The sequence below is a fragment of the Oryx dammah genome, unplaced genomic scaffold, assembly GCF_014754425.2.
Source record: "Oryx dammah isolate SB20612 unplaced genomic scaffold, SCBI_Odam_1.1 HiC_scaffold_17, whole genome shotgun sequence".
Classification (NCBI taxonomy): Eukaryota; Metazoa; Chordata; class Mammalia; order Artiodactyla; family Bovidae; genus Oryx; species Oryx dammah.
Window position 1 is genome coordinate 50973782 of NW_024070201.1, and position 16274 is coordinate 50990055.

Consider the following 16274-nt stretch of genomic DNA (forward strand, 5'->3'; position numbering starts at 1 on the left):
ACGAAATGTTACACAAGCAAAAATAACATCTTATATACACAACTAAGTGAAGTTTCTCAGTCGTGTCTGACTGTTTGCGACCCCATGGACTGTAGCCTACCAGGTTCCAACATCCATGGGATTTTCCAGGCAAGAATACTGGAGTGGGTTGCCATTTCCTTCTCCAGGAGATCTTCCCAACCCAGGTCTCCCGCACTGTAGGCAGACGCTTTACTGTCTGAGCCACCAGGGAAGTCTATATACACAACAACATGGACAAATTTCACAGACAATACATGGGGTGAAAGGGGTCAGATATAAAAATATATATGTTGTATGATTCCACTTATATATAGTTCAAAACTGGCACAACTAATCAGTGGAGATAGAAGTCAAAATAGTAGTAACTTCTGGAGTTTCTAACTGGAATATGGAGTCAGGGAAACTTCTGACTGCTAGAAAGACCTATATTTTTATCTGAGGAGTAGTTACAAGAATGTATTAATATGTAAAATTTTCAACAAGCCATACATTTAAAATTTGTCTACTTTATGGACTTCTCTGATGGCCCAGATGGTAAAGCGTCTGCCTACAATGCAGCAGACCCGGGTTTGATCCCCAGGTCAGGAAGATCCTTTGGAGAAGGAAATGGCAATCCACTCCAGTACTCTTGCCTGGAAAATCCCATGGACTGAGAAGCGTGATAGGCTACAGTTCATGGGGTTGGAAAGAGTCGGATACGACTGAACGACTTCACTTTATGACCTTAACAGATATTACACTTTAACAAAAAGAATTTTTTTTTAAAGTAAAATACTTAATTATATATATGTGATTCCCAATAAAAACTGCATATATATATGTGGATATCATGTAATCCTGATCTATTGTATTAAGAAGGGTCTTTTCTTCTGCTGCAGTCTACCCTACACCTGAGAAAAACAACAGATAAACCCAAACTGGGGGCACTCTAAAGCAGCGGTCCCCAACCCTCTAGGATCTAATGCCTGATGATTTGAGGTGGAGGTGATATAGTAATAAGAGAAATAAAGTGCATAATAAATGTAATGCTCTTGAATCATCCTGAAACACTCCACTCCACTCCTGTCTGTGGAAAAAGATCTTCCATGAAACTCGTCCCTGGTGCCAAGAACTTTGGGGACTGCTGCTCTAGAGGACACCTTGCCTCAAGATGGATCATGAAAAACAAGCAAAGGCTGAATGAGAAACTGTCACAAACCAAAGGAATCTATGGAGACATGAAAACTAAATGCAATATGGCACTCTGGACTGTATCCTGGAACAGAAAAAGGTATTAGTGAAAAAACTAGTAACATTCAAATAAATGTCTAGAGAGTTCAGTTATATATAGTAATATACTAATGTCAGTTTCTTAGACAAATGTACCATAGTAATTTTAGATGTTAACATGAGGTAAACTGCTGCTGCTGCTGCTAAGTCACTTCAGTTGAGTCCGACTCTGTGTGATCCCATAGACGGCAGCCCACCAGGCTCCCCCGTCCCTGGGATTCTCCAGGCAAGAACACTGGAGTGGGTTGCCATTTCCTTCTCCAATGCGTGAAAGTGAAAAGTGAAAGGGAAGTCGCTCAGTTGTGTCCGACTCTTCGCAACCCCATGGACCGCAGCCCACCAGGCTCCTCCGTCCATGGGATTCTCCAAGCAAGAGCACTGGAGTGGGGTGCCATTGCCTTCTCCTAGGAGAGGGTTAAATGGGAATTCAGTACTGTTTGTAATATTTCTACATATTTAAAATTATTCTAAAATAAAAAGTTCATTAACAAAGGTAAAACATACACACAAAATCCCTGAATTCAAAGTTTAAAAGACTTGTATGCTTTACTGTGTATATATTATGTCTAATCAAAAAAAAAAAAAAGAAATCTAACAAGCCTCAGAGCCTATACATGCTTGATCCCTAAAAAGGGGGATCAGAGGAGACCTGTAAAGGGTCAGAAGATTCAAGTTAACTGGCACTAAACAGTAAATGTAACAGTATCCTGGAACTGAGTATACTATATCCACTTGAGTAAACCATTCATTAAGTTGGATAGAATCATCATAAAGATCAGAAAACAGGGACACTTCATCAAGTTTACATAGACTGTATGAAGAGTTCTATGTCTGGCTGCCAGTAAATGGTTAATAAAAATCTATAGGTTTGACAGAAAGAGGGACAAAGACAGAAAGGACCACAGGGAGGGAAGCTTGATTGCTACTCTTTCAGGGTAGCAGAGAAGGAGCATATGAGAGAAATAAAACAAGAAATGGCAAAACATTAGTAACATAAGCTCTCTGATGGTACTTGGGGACTGAAAATAAGAAACAATTACAATCACACAGCTTACCATTCTAGTGTTATCAATCTGACTTTACTGGCCTGCATGTGTGCAGGCAGGTCAGTTCAGTCATGTCCGACTCTTTGTGACTCTATGCACTGTAACTGCCCAGGTTTCTCTGTCCATGGGATTTTCCAGGCAAGATACTGGAGTGGGTTGCCATGCCCTACTCCAGGGGATTTTCCCAACCCAGGGATTGAACCCATGACTCTCATGTCTCCTGCACTTGGAGGTGGGTTTTTTATTACTAGCGCCACCTGGAAATTCTTATCTAGGGAATCAGAGTTGCAAATAACTACTGCTCCTTCAGGAAATTCCCCAAAGTCCATCAAATTAACATAAAACTGTCCATCTAGTCATAAGATCGCATAAAATGATCGTTTACTCTCACAGATTTTTTAAAAATGTTTGCTTGTTTGTCTGCACCAGGTCTTAGTTGTGGCGTGCAAGATCTTTAGTTGCAGCAACAGCACGTGAACTCTTAGTTGCAGCATATATGGGATCTAGTTCCCTGACCAGAGATTGAACCTAGGGCCCCCTGCAATGGGGGTTTGGAGTCTTAGCCATTAGACCACCAGTCTCTCACAGATTCTTTGAACTTTGTCTCAAAATGCTCACTCTTTGTAGTGTCCACAAATTTTAAATGATTGCAACAGTCTTTACCCAATTCTAATCAAGCCTCCATATTAATATAGCCTCCTTAAATCAAACCTCCCAAACCATAAACATCCCAACTTTGCTCTCCTCCTTCCCAAAAGGCTACAGTGTTGGTTTGAATAGTGTATCCCCAAAGCTCCTGTTCACTGGCAAACTGAAAAGTGACCTTCTTTGGAAATAGGGCTCTTCACAGATACAATCAAGTTAAATTCTGGTCATGATGGATTAGAATGGGTTCTGGCAATAATCAGAAGCTAAGAGAAACAGATAGGATGGTTTCTATTACAGAGCCTTCAGAGGGAGAATGACCTCCCTGACAACTTGATGTGGGACTTCTAGCCTCCAAGAACTGTGAGATAATAAACTTTTGTAGTTTAAAGACACTAATTTGTGGTAATTGCTATGGCAGTCCTAAGAAATTAATAAAGCTCCTAAAACTAAGCATTGTCTTCCTTAAAGTGGTAAGCAATAAACTCAGATTTACCTTAACAACAGGTTGTGTTAGTGCTATTTTCAGGGAGTAAGCACTGAACAGAGTTCATTATACTATCTGAACTATATGACATACATTTGAAAAAGTCCATAATAAAAAGTATTTGAAAATATTTTCATAATCTAACATATCATGGCCCCAATGTGAAAATAAGCATGTTACAATTAAATTATTATAAAGGTCAAAGGATGCTCTGTCATTAATTCAAATATCATTTCACATGAAGTCTTTATCCAAGTCTTTACAGCTTCATCCTCTAATGCTCTCTTGACAGTAAATACAGCCTTAATGACAACCCTTTTCCTTAGGTAGAATGGATCTTTCTGTGGAAAGACAAATAAACGAATGGTCCTGACAGTAATATTACAAAGGCTACAAATCCTAAACAGTATGGGTAGTGAACCAAGAACTTCTAGATGTAAAAGTTGGTTTAGATAAAGCAGAGGAACCAGAGATCAAAATGCCAACATTTGCTGTATCATAAAGAATGCGAAGGAATTCCAGAAAAACATCTCCTTCTGCATCACCAACTACGCTAAAGCCTTTGACTATGTGGATCATAGCAAATTGTGGAAAATTCTTAAAACAGATGGGAATACCAGACCACCTTATGATGTTTCCCGAGAAACCTGTATGCGAGTCAAAAAGCAACAACTAGAACCAGACATGGCAAATGACTGATTCAAAATTGGGAAAGGAGTGCAATAGGGCTATATATTGTCACCTTGCTTATTTAACTTATATGCAGAGTACACCATGCAAAATGTCAAGCTGAATTACAAGTTGGAATCAAGATTTCTGGGAGAAATATCAACAACCTCAGATATGCAGATGACCCCACTCTTAGGGTTAGGGTTCGGTTAGGGCACAGAGCAAAGAGAAACTAAAAAGCCCCTTGATGAGTGTGAAAGAAGAGAGTGAAAAAGCCGACTTGAAACTCAACAGTCAGAAAACTAAGATCATGGCATCCAGTCCCATCACTTTATGGCAAATAGAGAAAAAGTGGAAGCAGTGACAGATTTTCTTTTCTCAGGCTCCAAAATCATTGAGAATGGTGACTGCAGCCATGAATTTAAGACACTCTGTCCCTGGAAGGCAAGCTATGACAAAGCTAGACAGTATTAAAAAGCAGAGACATCACTTTGCTGACAAAGCTCCGTATAATCACAACTATGGTTTTTCCAGTGGTCACGTATGGATGTGAGAGTTAGACCATAAAGAAGGCTGAGCACCAAAGAACTGATGCTTTTGAATTGTGGTGCTGGAGAAAGACACTTGAGAGTCCTTTGGACAGCAAAGAGATCAAACCCGCCAATCCTAAAGGAAATCAATCCTGAATATTCATTGGAAAGACTGACGCTGAAGCTCCCATACTCTGGACACCTGATACGAACAGCCAACTCACTGGAAAAGACCTTGATGCTCGGAAAGACTGAAGGCAAAAGAAGGGGGCAGCAGAGGATGAGATGGTTAGATAGCATCACTGACTCAATGGACATGAACTTGAACAAATTCCAGGCGATAGTGGAGAACAGAGGAGCCTGGTGTGTTGCAGTCCATCGGGTCACAAAGAGTTGGACACGACTGAGTGACTGAACAACAGTGTTAGGTCACTTAAGTACATTCATTTAAAATGGGAGAAGCATCTGGGGTATTTTATTTCAAATTCCAGTATTAGCAAAGCTAACAAAATGTTGCATAGTTGGGAACATAAGGACAACCTTTCCTATAGAGCCACTTTGCTGTATTTATCAAATATGGAACTCAGACTTCCCTGGTGGTCCAGTGGTTAAGAATCCTACTGCCAATGAAGGGGACACGGGTTTGATCCCTGTTCCAGGAAGATTCCACATGTTGCAGGGCAACTAAGCCCCTGAGCCACTACTGAAGCCCTCACACTATAAAGCACATGCTCTGCAACAAGAAAAGCCACTGAAATGAGAACCCCACCCACCACAACTAGAGAGAAGCTTCTGCTCACCTCAACAAGAGAAAGTCTGAGCACAGTAATGAAGATCCAGCACAGCCAAAATATTTTAATTAAAAAACAAAATGTGTAGTTCAATCCAGCATGCAGTTTGATCTAAACAAGTAAGAAAATAACCAGACATATACACAAAGATTTAGGTATAAGACTGTGCCTTAAATAGTATAGGTACCACTATCTTTAAGAGTAAAATTTAGGAAGAGCCTGCTATTACAACAGGGCTATCCATGGTTATATCAATTATAACATCTTCCTAAGGTCCACAGTGCTATGTATCTAATTCAAATTTCTGCTATAGAAATCTTAGTGACAGAGGAAATGGGTAAAATAAAGTTGTAAAAGAAAAATCTGTATAATTTTATTACCCTAATTTTGGTAAAGCAAACATATGTATTAATTATTCACAATCAAGAAAGATTACATCTACAATAACTAAAACTTATAAAAGCAAAACAATTTCTAATAGTAAAAATCTAAGTTAGAGGAGAATAAACAACTAAAGGAGAGAAGCCCTCTCAGAGTAAAATTAAATGGGAATAAGACAACTATAAAATACTGGAGGTCAAGGTAGTTAAATACACTAATTTTTTCTCAAGTAGCAAATATCAATGTTTTAAGAAACTAAAATTGGTACTGTTATGCAATTAAGACTGAAATGCAATCAGAGAACCCCAGGAAGAAACAAAAACTTTTTTTTCTAACCATGGGACAATTGCACTCATCTTCTATGCTAGTAAGGTCATGCTTAAAATCTTGAATGCTAGGCTTCAGCATTATGCAAACCAAGAACTTTCAGATGTCCAAGCTCGGTTTAGAAAAGGAAGAGGAACCAGAGATCAAATTGCAACATTTGTTGGATCACAGAGAAAGAGAATTCCAGAAAAATACCACCTCTGTTTCACTGACTACATCAAAGCCTTTGACTGTGTGGATCATAATAAACTGTGGAAAGCTCTTAAAGAGATGGGAATACCAGACCATCTTACCTGTCTCCTGAGAAACCTGTATGCGGGTCAAGAAGCAACAGTTAGAACCCTATATGGAACAAGTGATTGGTTCAAGATCAAAAAAGGAGTACAACAGGGCTGACTGCTGTTGCTCTGTTCGTTTAATCTACATGCTGAGGACATTATGAGAAATGCCAGGCTGGGTGAGTTACAAGCTGCAATCAGGATAGGTGGGTGAAACATGAACACCCTCAGATATGTGGATGATACCACTCTTATGGCAGAAAGTGAAGAGGAACTAAACAGCCTCTTGACAGTGAAGGAGGAAGAGTGAAAGAGCTAGCTTAAAACTAAATATGAAAAAAACCACGGCCCCATTACTTCATGGCAAACAGAGGGAGAAAGGTGGAAGTAGTGACAGATTTCCTCTTCTTGGGCTCTAAAATCACTGCAGATGGTGACTGCAGCCATTAAATTTGAAGACGTTTGTTTCTTGGCAGGAAAGCTATGACAAACCTAGACAGTGTGTTGAAAAGCCGATAAAGGTCCGTATGGTCAAGGCTATGGTCTTCCCAGTGGTCACATATAGTTGTGAGAGCTGGACCGTAGAGAAGGCCGAGCACTGAAGAATTGATGCCTTTGAACTGTGGTGCTGGAGAAGACTTCTGAAAGTCCCTTGGACAGCAAGACCAAACCTGTCAATCTTAAGGGAAATCAACCCTGCATACTCGTTGGAAGGATTGATGCTGAAGCTGAAACTCCCAGTATTTTGGTCATCTGATGCAAACACCTGACTAAATGGAAAAGTCCATGATGCCGGGAAAGATTGAGGACAGAAGAAGAGGTCATCAGAGGATGAGATGGCTGGATGCCATCACCGATGCAATGGACATGAACTTGGGCAAACTCTGGGAGATGGTGAGGGACACAGAGAGACCTGGCATGCTGCAGTCCATGGGGTTGCAAAGAGTCAGAAATGACTGGGCGACTGAATGACAACAAATGAAATATTCCAATGTCCCATTCTGATACATGTTATTTTCAAGTAATCTCTAAAAAGACTAGAATGGCATTTAAAATGCTGCCTCAATGCCACCTCCAGAAACAGAAATTCTAGCCCAATTACAACATTTATAACAATGTGTCTGAAATCAGACCATCAGCAAAGCATTACTTCCACTCTCTTGTAGTTCACTACAGACTAGGCATTGATAAGCTCTTATTGGGATTCCTATTTTATTTTACTGTAACAATCACTGAAGAATAATTTAGGTATGAAATCTAATCCAAATGGTGTCCCTGTTCAAATTAAGTAGGGAAGACAGAAAAAACTAATGCAGTGCGATTAAAAAGTAGAAATATGTACAGAATATTGTGGGTGGGAGTAGTCTTACACAATGAGGCTAGAAGACCAGGAAAAACCTGAAAGAAAACCTTTAAAGCCGAGGTGAAAAACAGATTAGGCTAGGAGAGAGATAAGATGGCATCTCATGACCTTAACAAGCATTATGAACTACCCTATGTTAGACAGCTTACTTGTGGAGCTTCAATTAATTTTCCAATCTTATCTGAAGTACATCTAAAAAGAATTAAATATGCAACTCCATTTCTATATAGAAGTACCTGAATTCTTCAAAAACAAATCAGAAAAGAGCATTTGCAATAAGCTATATATAGGATATAACTCTTAAATTACAAGCTGATGAAGATTTTACTTATAATATTGAACCTATTGCAACCTCCAAAGTCTGAGTGAGTTGAATAAGCAGTTTAGGGGAAATAATTCCTGAGTTGGAATTCCTGTTCTGTCTTTTTAAAAGAAATTGAGATACAATTCACATATCATAAAATTCACCCCTCTAAAGTACAAACTTCAATAGTTTTTAATATATTCACAAAGTTGTACAACCATCATCACTAATTCCAGAACATTTTCATCACTCCAAAAGAGAAATTCCATACCCATTAGCAGTCACTCCACAAAACCCCCTAGTCCTAGCAACCATTAATCTACTTTCTATCTCTATGGATTTGCCTATTCTCTAGCCCACTTTTTTACCAGCTATGTAACCTACACAGTTTACTTAATCTTTCTGTGCCCCAGTTTCATTTATAAAATAAGTATAATAATAGCTCCTATATCACAGGGTGGTTATTAATACGTACAAAAAGGATGCACAGTGAGTATAAACAATTATTAGGAAGCATTTTAGAAGACAGTTTTCTTCATAATGATTTAAGATTTCAACAGAAGGATGAGAATAATTCTAGATGAATCTAGAATCTAGTTATCCTCTAACTGAAAACAAATACTGGTCTATCAGGCAACCCTGAACAAATTTCAGAGATTTGATACACAGAATATATTTTCTGCCCTCAGTGAAGCTGAAAATGAGATTTATAAACAAAAGATATCTAGAAAGACACAAAATGTTTGGAAATAAACTAATACACTAATAACCCATGGGCTCGTGAAGAAATCACAATGGAAATTTTAAAATAATCTCAACTAAATGATAATGAAAATATATGTTATACACGATTCATTAAAGTCAAATGTTTATAACCTCATGAATGAATAAACGAAGTGTGGTATATCCATATAATAGAGTATTATTCAATCATAAAAAGGAAAGAAGTGCTCATACATGCCACAAAAAAGATCAATCTACAAAACACTATGCTAAGTCAAAGAAGCCAGTCACAAAAGACCACATATGACTCCATTTATATGAACTGTCAAGAATAGGCAAATATATAGAGACAGGAAGCAGATAAGTAGTTGCTTAAGGATTGAAGAGGGTAGGGGAATTGGGTGATGATAGCTAACGGATGCAAAGATTCTTCTGGAGGTGATGACAATGTTCTAAAATTGTTTACGGTGGGACTTTCCTGGTGGTCCAGTGGTTAAGAATCTTCGTGCCAATGCAGGGGATAGGGGTTTGATCCCTGATTGGAGAATTAAGATTCCACACGCCATGGGGTAAGTAAGCCCAGGTGCCACAACTACTGGGGCCACGGTGCCACTACTGAAGCCCTAGAGTCCATGCAACTGCAGTTAGAGAAGCCATTGCATTGAAATGCTCTAGCATCCCAACTAGAGAGTAGCTCCACTCGTCAAAACAGAACCCCACATGCAGCAAGGAAGAGCCTGTGGGCCACAATGAAAACCCAGCATAGCCAATATAAATTTTAAAAAGTGCTTATGGTGATGGTTGCACAACTTTGTGAATATACTAAAAACTACAAACGCTTCAAATGCGTGAATTTTGCTTTCTTAAAATTTCCAGTAGAATTTATTGCAGAATTTATTTCCAGTAGAATTTATTGTTTTCCTTTTAATTTTATACTGGAGTATAGTTGACTGACACTGTTGAGTTAGTTTCAGGTGTACAGCAGAGTGATTCAGTTATACATGTACCTATTCTTTTTCAAATTCTTTTCCCATTTAGGTTATTACAGACTATTAAACAGAGTTCCTTGTGCTATACATAGTATATCCTTGCTGTTGGTGGTGGTCATCCAGTCACTAATTCGTGTCCAATTTTTCTGACCCCACAAACTTCAGCACGCCAGGCTTCTCTGTTCTTAACTATCTCCCAGAGTTTGCTCAAACTCATGTCCATTGAGTCAGTGATGCCATCCAACCATCTCATCTTCTCCTCCTGCCTTCAATCATTCCCAGCATCAGGGTCCCTTCCAATGTGTCAGCTCTTCGCATCAGATGGCCAGAGTATTGGAGCTTCAGCGTCAGTCCCTCCAATGAATATTCAGGGTTGATTTCCTTTAGGATTGACTGGTTTGATCTCCTTGCAGTCCAAGGGACTCTCAAGAGTCTTCTCCAGCACCACAGTTCAAAAGCATCAATTCTTCGGTGTTAGTCTTCTTTATGGTCCAACTCTCACATCAGTACCTAACTACTGCAAAAGCCATAGTTTTGACTGTATGGACCTTTGTCGGCAAAGTGGTGTCTCTATTTTGTAAAACGCTGCCTAGCTTTGTCATAGCTTTCCTTTCAAGGAACAAGTGTATTTTAATTTGATGGCCATAGTCACCATCCTCAGTGATTTTGGAGCCCAAGAAAATAAAATCTGCCACTGTCTCCATCTTTCCCATCTATTTGCCATGACGTGACAGGACCAGATGCCATGATCTTAGTTTTTTGAATGTTGAGTTTTAAGTCAGCTTTTTTACTCTCCTCTTTTACCTTCATCAAGAGGTTTAGTTCTTTAGTTCCTTTAGAGGTTCTTTAGTTCCTCTTCACTTTCTGCCATTACGGTGATACCATCTCCATATCTGAGGTTGGTTATCTATTTTAAATATACTAGCATGTACATGTCCATCCTAAACTCCTCATTTATCCACTCACCCACCCTTCCCTCCTCCCCCCTTCACCGCGCCCCCCAAACCTGTAACCTTAAGTTCCTTCTCAAGTCTGTGAGTCTCTCTCTGTTTTGATTAAGTTCATTTGTATCATTATGGAGACTAATTCCTTGTTGGTCACATTATTTGCAAATATTTTCTTCCATTCTGTGGGTTGTCTTTTCGTTTTGTTTATGTTCTCCTTTTCTATGCAAAAGTTTTTGAGTTTAATTAGATCCTTTTTATTTTTATTTCCATTACTATAGGAGACAAACTGAAAAAGATATTTCTGCAGTTTAAGTCAAGGAGTGTTCTGCATATATTTTCCTCCAAGGGTTTTATAGTATCTGCTTTTACACTTAGGCCTTTATTCCACTTTGAGTTTATTTTTGCTTATGGTATTAAAGAATGTCTTTTCTTTCTTTCTTTTTTAACATGTAGCAGTCCAGATTGTTTCTTCAATTTCTCCTTCTGATTTTTTATTGTTAGTGTATAGAAATCCAACAGAGGACTTCCCCAGTAGCTCAGTGGTGAAGAGTCCACCTGCCAATGTAGGAGACATGGGTGCGATCCCTGGTCTGGGAAGATTCCACATGCCGCAGAGCAACTAAACCCATGCATCACAACTACTGAAGCCCATGTGTCCTAGAGCCAGTGCTCTGCAATGAGAAAGCCATCGCAATGAGAAGCCCAAGCACAACCAGAGAGTAAACCCTGCTCCATCGAAACTAGAGAAATCTGTCCCACATGCAGCAACAAAGACCCAGCACAGCTGAAAATAAACTAGTTTTAAAAAATGCAACAGATTTCTGTGTATTTATTTTGTATCCTACAACTTCACCAAATTCACTGATGAGCTCTTGCAGTTTTCTGGTAGCATTTTTAGGATCTTCTGTGTATAGTATTTCATCTGCAAACAGTGACAGTTTCACTACTTTTCCAAATTGGATTCCCTTTCTTTTTCTTCTTTGATTGCCGAAGCTAGGACTTCCAAAACTATGTTGAACAGAAGAGACAAGTGGACATCCTTGTCTTGTTTCTGATCTTAGAGGAAACGTTCTCAGCTTTTCACTGTTGACTATGATGTTAGCTGTAGGTTTGTCATATATGGCCTTTATTATATGAGATATGTTCCCTCTATACCCCACTCTGTAGAGTTATCACAAATGGGTGTTGAATTTTGTCAAAAGCTTTTTTTGTAACTACTGAGACGACCATATGGTTTTTTCTTCAATTTGTTTGATGTGGTATATTACACTGATTGATTTGCTGATACTGAAGTCCTTGCATCCCTGAGAGAAATCCCACTTGATCACGATGTATGATCCTTTCAATGTATTGCTGGATTTGGTTTGCTAGTATTTTGTTGAAGTTTTATATCTATGTTCATTAGTGATATTGGTGATGGTTGCAAAACTCTCGAATATACTAAAAACTATGGAATTGTACACTTTAAATGAGTGAACTGTATGATATATGATTTAAAATTTTTTTAAACTTCTTCTAGAATTTATTACAGCTACCATGTTATGAAAACAAAAGCAGATCATTCTTAACGTGCCAAATTCATTAATGAAGTAAAAATATTTAAACCCAATCACATAAAAAGATAATTCTAACTCTACCTTGAAATTGAATCAATGAATAATTATCTGTTTGGAAACTACGTACCTAGTACCATATTATACCAGAGATAAGGCTGCTGTCCTCATAGAATATATGGATCATTGGTAATCAACCATTAAACTAGTTAATGTCACAATGTATTGGGAAATATTGCAAAATTAACAAATTTATCTGGATACTGTTCATCTTGCCCTTCTGAAAGACTTATAGATCTAGATGAGATTAGTTTTGAAAGGGGGTCTTGTTTAGCCCAAAAAATCTTCAGAATTAATCAGAGACTAAGGGCTTCCCAGGTGGCTCAGTGACAAAGAATCTGTCTGCCAATGCAGGAGACAGGGATTCTATCCCCTGGGTTGGGAAGATTCCCTGGAGGAGAGAACAGCAACTCACTCCAGTATTCCTGCCTAAAAAATTCCATGGACAGAGGAACCTGGTGGGCTGCAGTTCATGGGGTCACAAAGAGTCAGACACAACTGAGTGACTGAACATGCATGCATGCAGAGGCTAAAGAACCTTTATATGAAGAAGTAGGCTTGGAAATCAAGCAGTCCTATTTTGATGTTTTAGTCAAAATCATGGAATTAATGATCAAGTATCAAGAATTTCCTACTATGATGGTACTTTGATGAGAGACAGAAAGCATAAAGAATACTGCCAGTATTAAATAAACTGCACTCCAATGCCTATCATCTCAAAGATAAATCTTTTTAACATTAGAAAACTCACTGAGTCAAATGAATGGTAATTAAAGAAAATGTAGTGTACACAAAACTGAAGTAAGAAACCTCTAATTACACAGGAAATCTATGAAAGGATCAATCATTTTAAGAGAATTATTTTTCCACTAGTCCCACTGCTATGAATATCATCTTCATGAGCCTAGGCCACTTTCTCCAATGGATACTGAGGACCCATTACTGATCTTAACCAATCAATTTCCATTTTGGCTTGAAGGACTGCTGCAAACTGCTGAAATTCCTCCTTGGTAGATGAATACAGAGCAACTCCTATTCTAGATTCCTTTACCATGATGTCCCATGGATTTATTTCAAAGGACCTCTGCTGCCAACAACTATTACTTGTCCTCCATGTGACAAAGATTCAAATCATTGCTAAGATTTACATTAGCTAAAATTTCAATAATCACATCAACTTCTTTTTACCAACAGACTTCTCAATTTTATCAACTTAATTAGCTTCTTTGTGATTAAATACTTCATGGGGTCCATTCTGCTAACCAGTGTTTTGTCCTTCTTCAGAACCAGCTATGCACAAAACCTTTAAGCCATAAGCTCTAGCAATGTGGCACACTGCCTACCCAACTCCTCCACCAGCCCCATAACCTGAATACTTCCTCCAGCTTTCACATGGGTACTGTGGAGCAGAGCTCAGTAAGCAGTAAAATACAGGAGCTCCTTGTTTAAAGTCCAGTTTTTCTGGCAGTGTGTAAACAAGTTTGACTGCCTGCCAGACCATACTTTGTGTAGCCCCCCGAAATGTGCTGGTAGTGAAAACTGTCAGCTTTCTTGAAAGCAAATACATGTCCTCCAAGAGCGTCTATTATCCCAACTAAAACTAAACCAGGAGTATAAGATAGAAGTGGGTTTTCTACTTTAAGCACCAAAGTAAATGTGTTCACTAGGTTTACATTACATGCTTGGACTTTGATTAGAACCTGATGGTCTTGCAGAATGATCTTGCTGAATCTGACTGGAGTTACAGCACTTTTGATCCACCAAATTTAAAAACTAACAGCTCTCATCAACCTCTCTCCAGTCACCATGATGACCTAACTTAGGTATCAGTTCTAGAGGGGGAAAATCTGAGAGAGTTCCTTCAGATTCCACAGGAAAGCAGGGCTGTGTGGTATACAATTTTATCTCAATAAAGCTGTGATTAAAAACCTATGATGGTGATTACTGTACAACAAGGTGAATATATTGGATGTGAGAGTTGGACCACAAAGAAGGCTGAGCACCAAAGAATTGATGCTTTTGAACTATGGTGTTGGAGAAGATTCTTGAGAGTCCCTTGGACTGCAAGGAGATCCAACCAGTCAATCCTAAAGAAAATCAGCCCTGAATACTCCTTGGAAAGACTGTTGCAGAAGTTAAAGTTCCAATACTTTGGCCACCTGATCCGAAGAGCTGACACGCTGGAAAAGATCCTGTTTCTGGGCAAGACTGAAGGCAAAAAGAGAAGGGGATGGCAAAGGATGAGATCATTATACAGTAGCACCAACTCAATGGACATGAATCTGAGCAACCTCTGGGGGATAGTAACAGTAAAGGATAGCTTGGTGCGCTGCAGTCCATGGGGTCACAAACAGTCAGATAAAACTTAGCGACTGAACAACAACTGAACTGTATAAATAGAAATAAGTTAAAATGGTAAATTTTGCTATGTATAATAATTTTAATATTGGAACACCAAAGATAACTAAAAAAAGGTGCTGATTACTAAAGATTAGAGAACTAATTATTGGGCCTCCAGAAAACCAAGGGATAATAATTTAAGAGAGAACTTCTGTAAGTTAACTTCTATAAAGTAATTCCTTACATAATATGTTCTTCAAGAATACTTAAGATTCAAAGAATATAAGACTAATGTTTGCATAAAAAGAGAAGTCTCAGTTATTCTACAATCTATATAAGTGAACATTTATCAACTGCTTCGAACCTTGTCAGTTATATTGGCCGGGTAACACTGAAAGGGACAAATATTTAAATTTTTTAACTCTTCCCCACAAAAATAAACCACTATAAAAGATTAATGTGCTATGATAATACAAGTTTAAATCAGATGCTATGATTTTAGTAACAGAGTTAAGCATAAAAAAACAACAAACCACAACACTATCTGTAGTCCATCATGGTAACAAAGACACCTGAAAAAGGTACCTAGGGACCACACAAAAAAAGCTCAGCTGCAAGCAAAACTCACTGCAATATCAAACCCAGGATGTCTCACCTAGGTGATGCAATTTTACAGCAAAACAGAAAATCAATTAAACCAAGCTAACACTACACCCATGTAGCAAACCTAATCAACAACACTGAAGTTCAATAAAGCTAGTAACCTTTCTCTAAGGACCAAAACTGCATAAAGATATTGTTTCTCCCAAAGTTTTTAAAAGAAGAAAACTACAACTACACTTGTACAATCATATTTAAAAAACAGGGAGAATGAATTTAGTCATATAAATTAATTGCTAAAATAAGCAATTTCACAATATGGCTCAAAAGTTGTTTTTAATAAAGATGTTTTATTTCTTTACAATAATATTTATGTTAAAGGCATTATATCTATGATATGTATTTCCAGGCTGATGAAATGGAGATATCCAAAGTAAAAACAAAAAATAGTTAATTACATAAGAAGACAGAAAAGATATTCACATACAGGTAAAGACTCACTGATGAACACAACTTAAACAAATATATTAATTCTTGGACGGCTACTATTTCTCACTACATTCCAAAACCACCAACTGCTAGGAAACAAGGAGGCTGGAGAATGAGACTGAAAACCAAGTAAGAGTAAGGCCTTGAACACATAGGAAGTTTACGAGGCACTGAGACACAAATATGCACACGTACAAGAGAATCAACAAGAAAGCACTGTGCAAAGTAAGTGTCCATTCTCTGCGCTGCCAGAGTTTGCTGTTACGTTGTGCTCAGTCACTCAATCATGTCCAACTCTCTGCGACCCCACGGACTGGAGCCCACCAGGCTCCTCTGTCCATGGAATTTTCCAAGCAAGAATACTGGAATAAGTTTGCTTTTCCCCCTCCAGAGGATCTTCCTGACCCAGGGATCAAACCCACGTCTCCTGCACTGGCAAGTGGATTCTTTACCACTGCGCCA

General features: G+C 38.5%; 1 protein-coding gene and 1 pseudogene across 2 annotated transcripts in view; both read right to left on the reverse strand.

The window, feature by feature from the left end:
- The window catches only part of RAB6A (RAB6A, member RAS oncogene family), an 86061-nt gene that overhangs the window by 48306 nt on the left and 21481 nt on the right, over positions 1-16274 (reverse strand). The gene's annotated exons all lie outside the window — the stretch shown is intronic.
- LOC120876752 lies at positions 13228-14393 on the reverse strand (annotated as a pseudogene).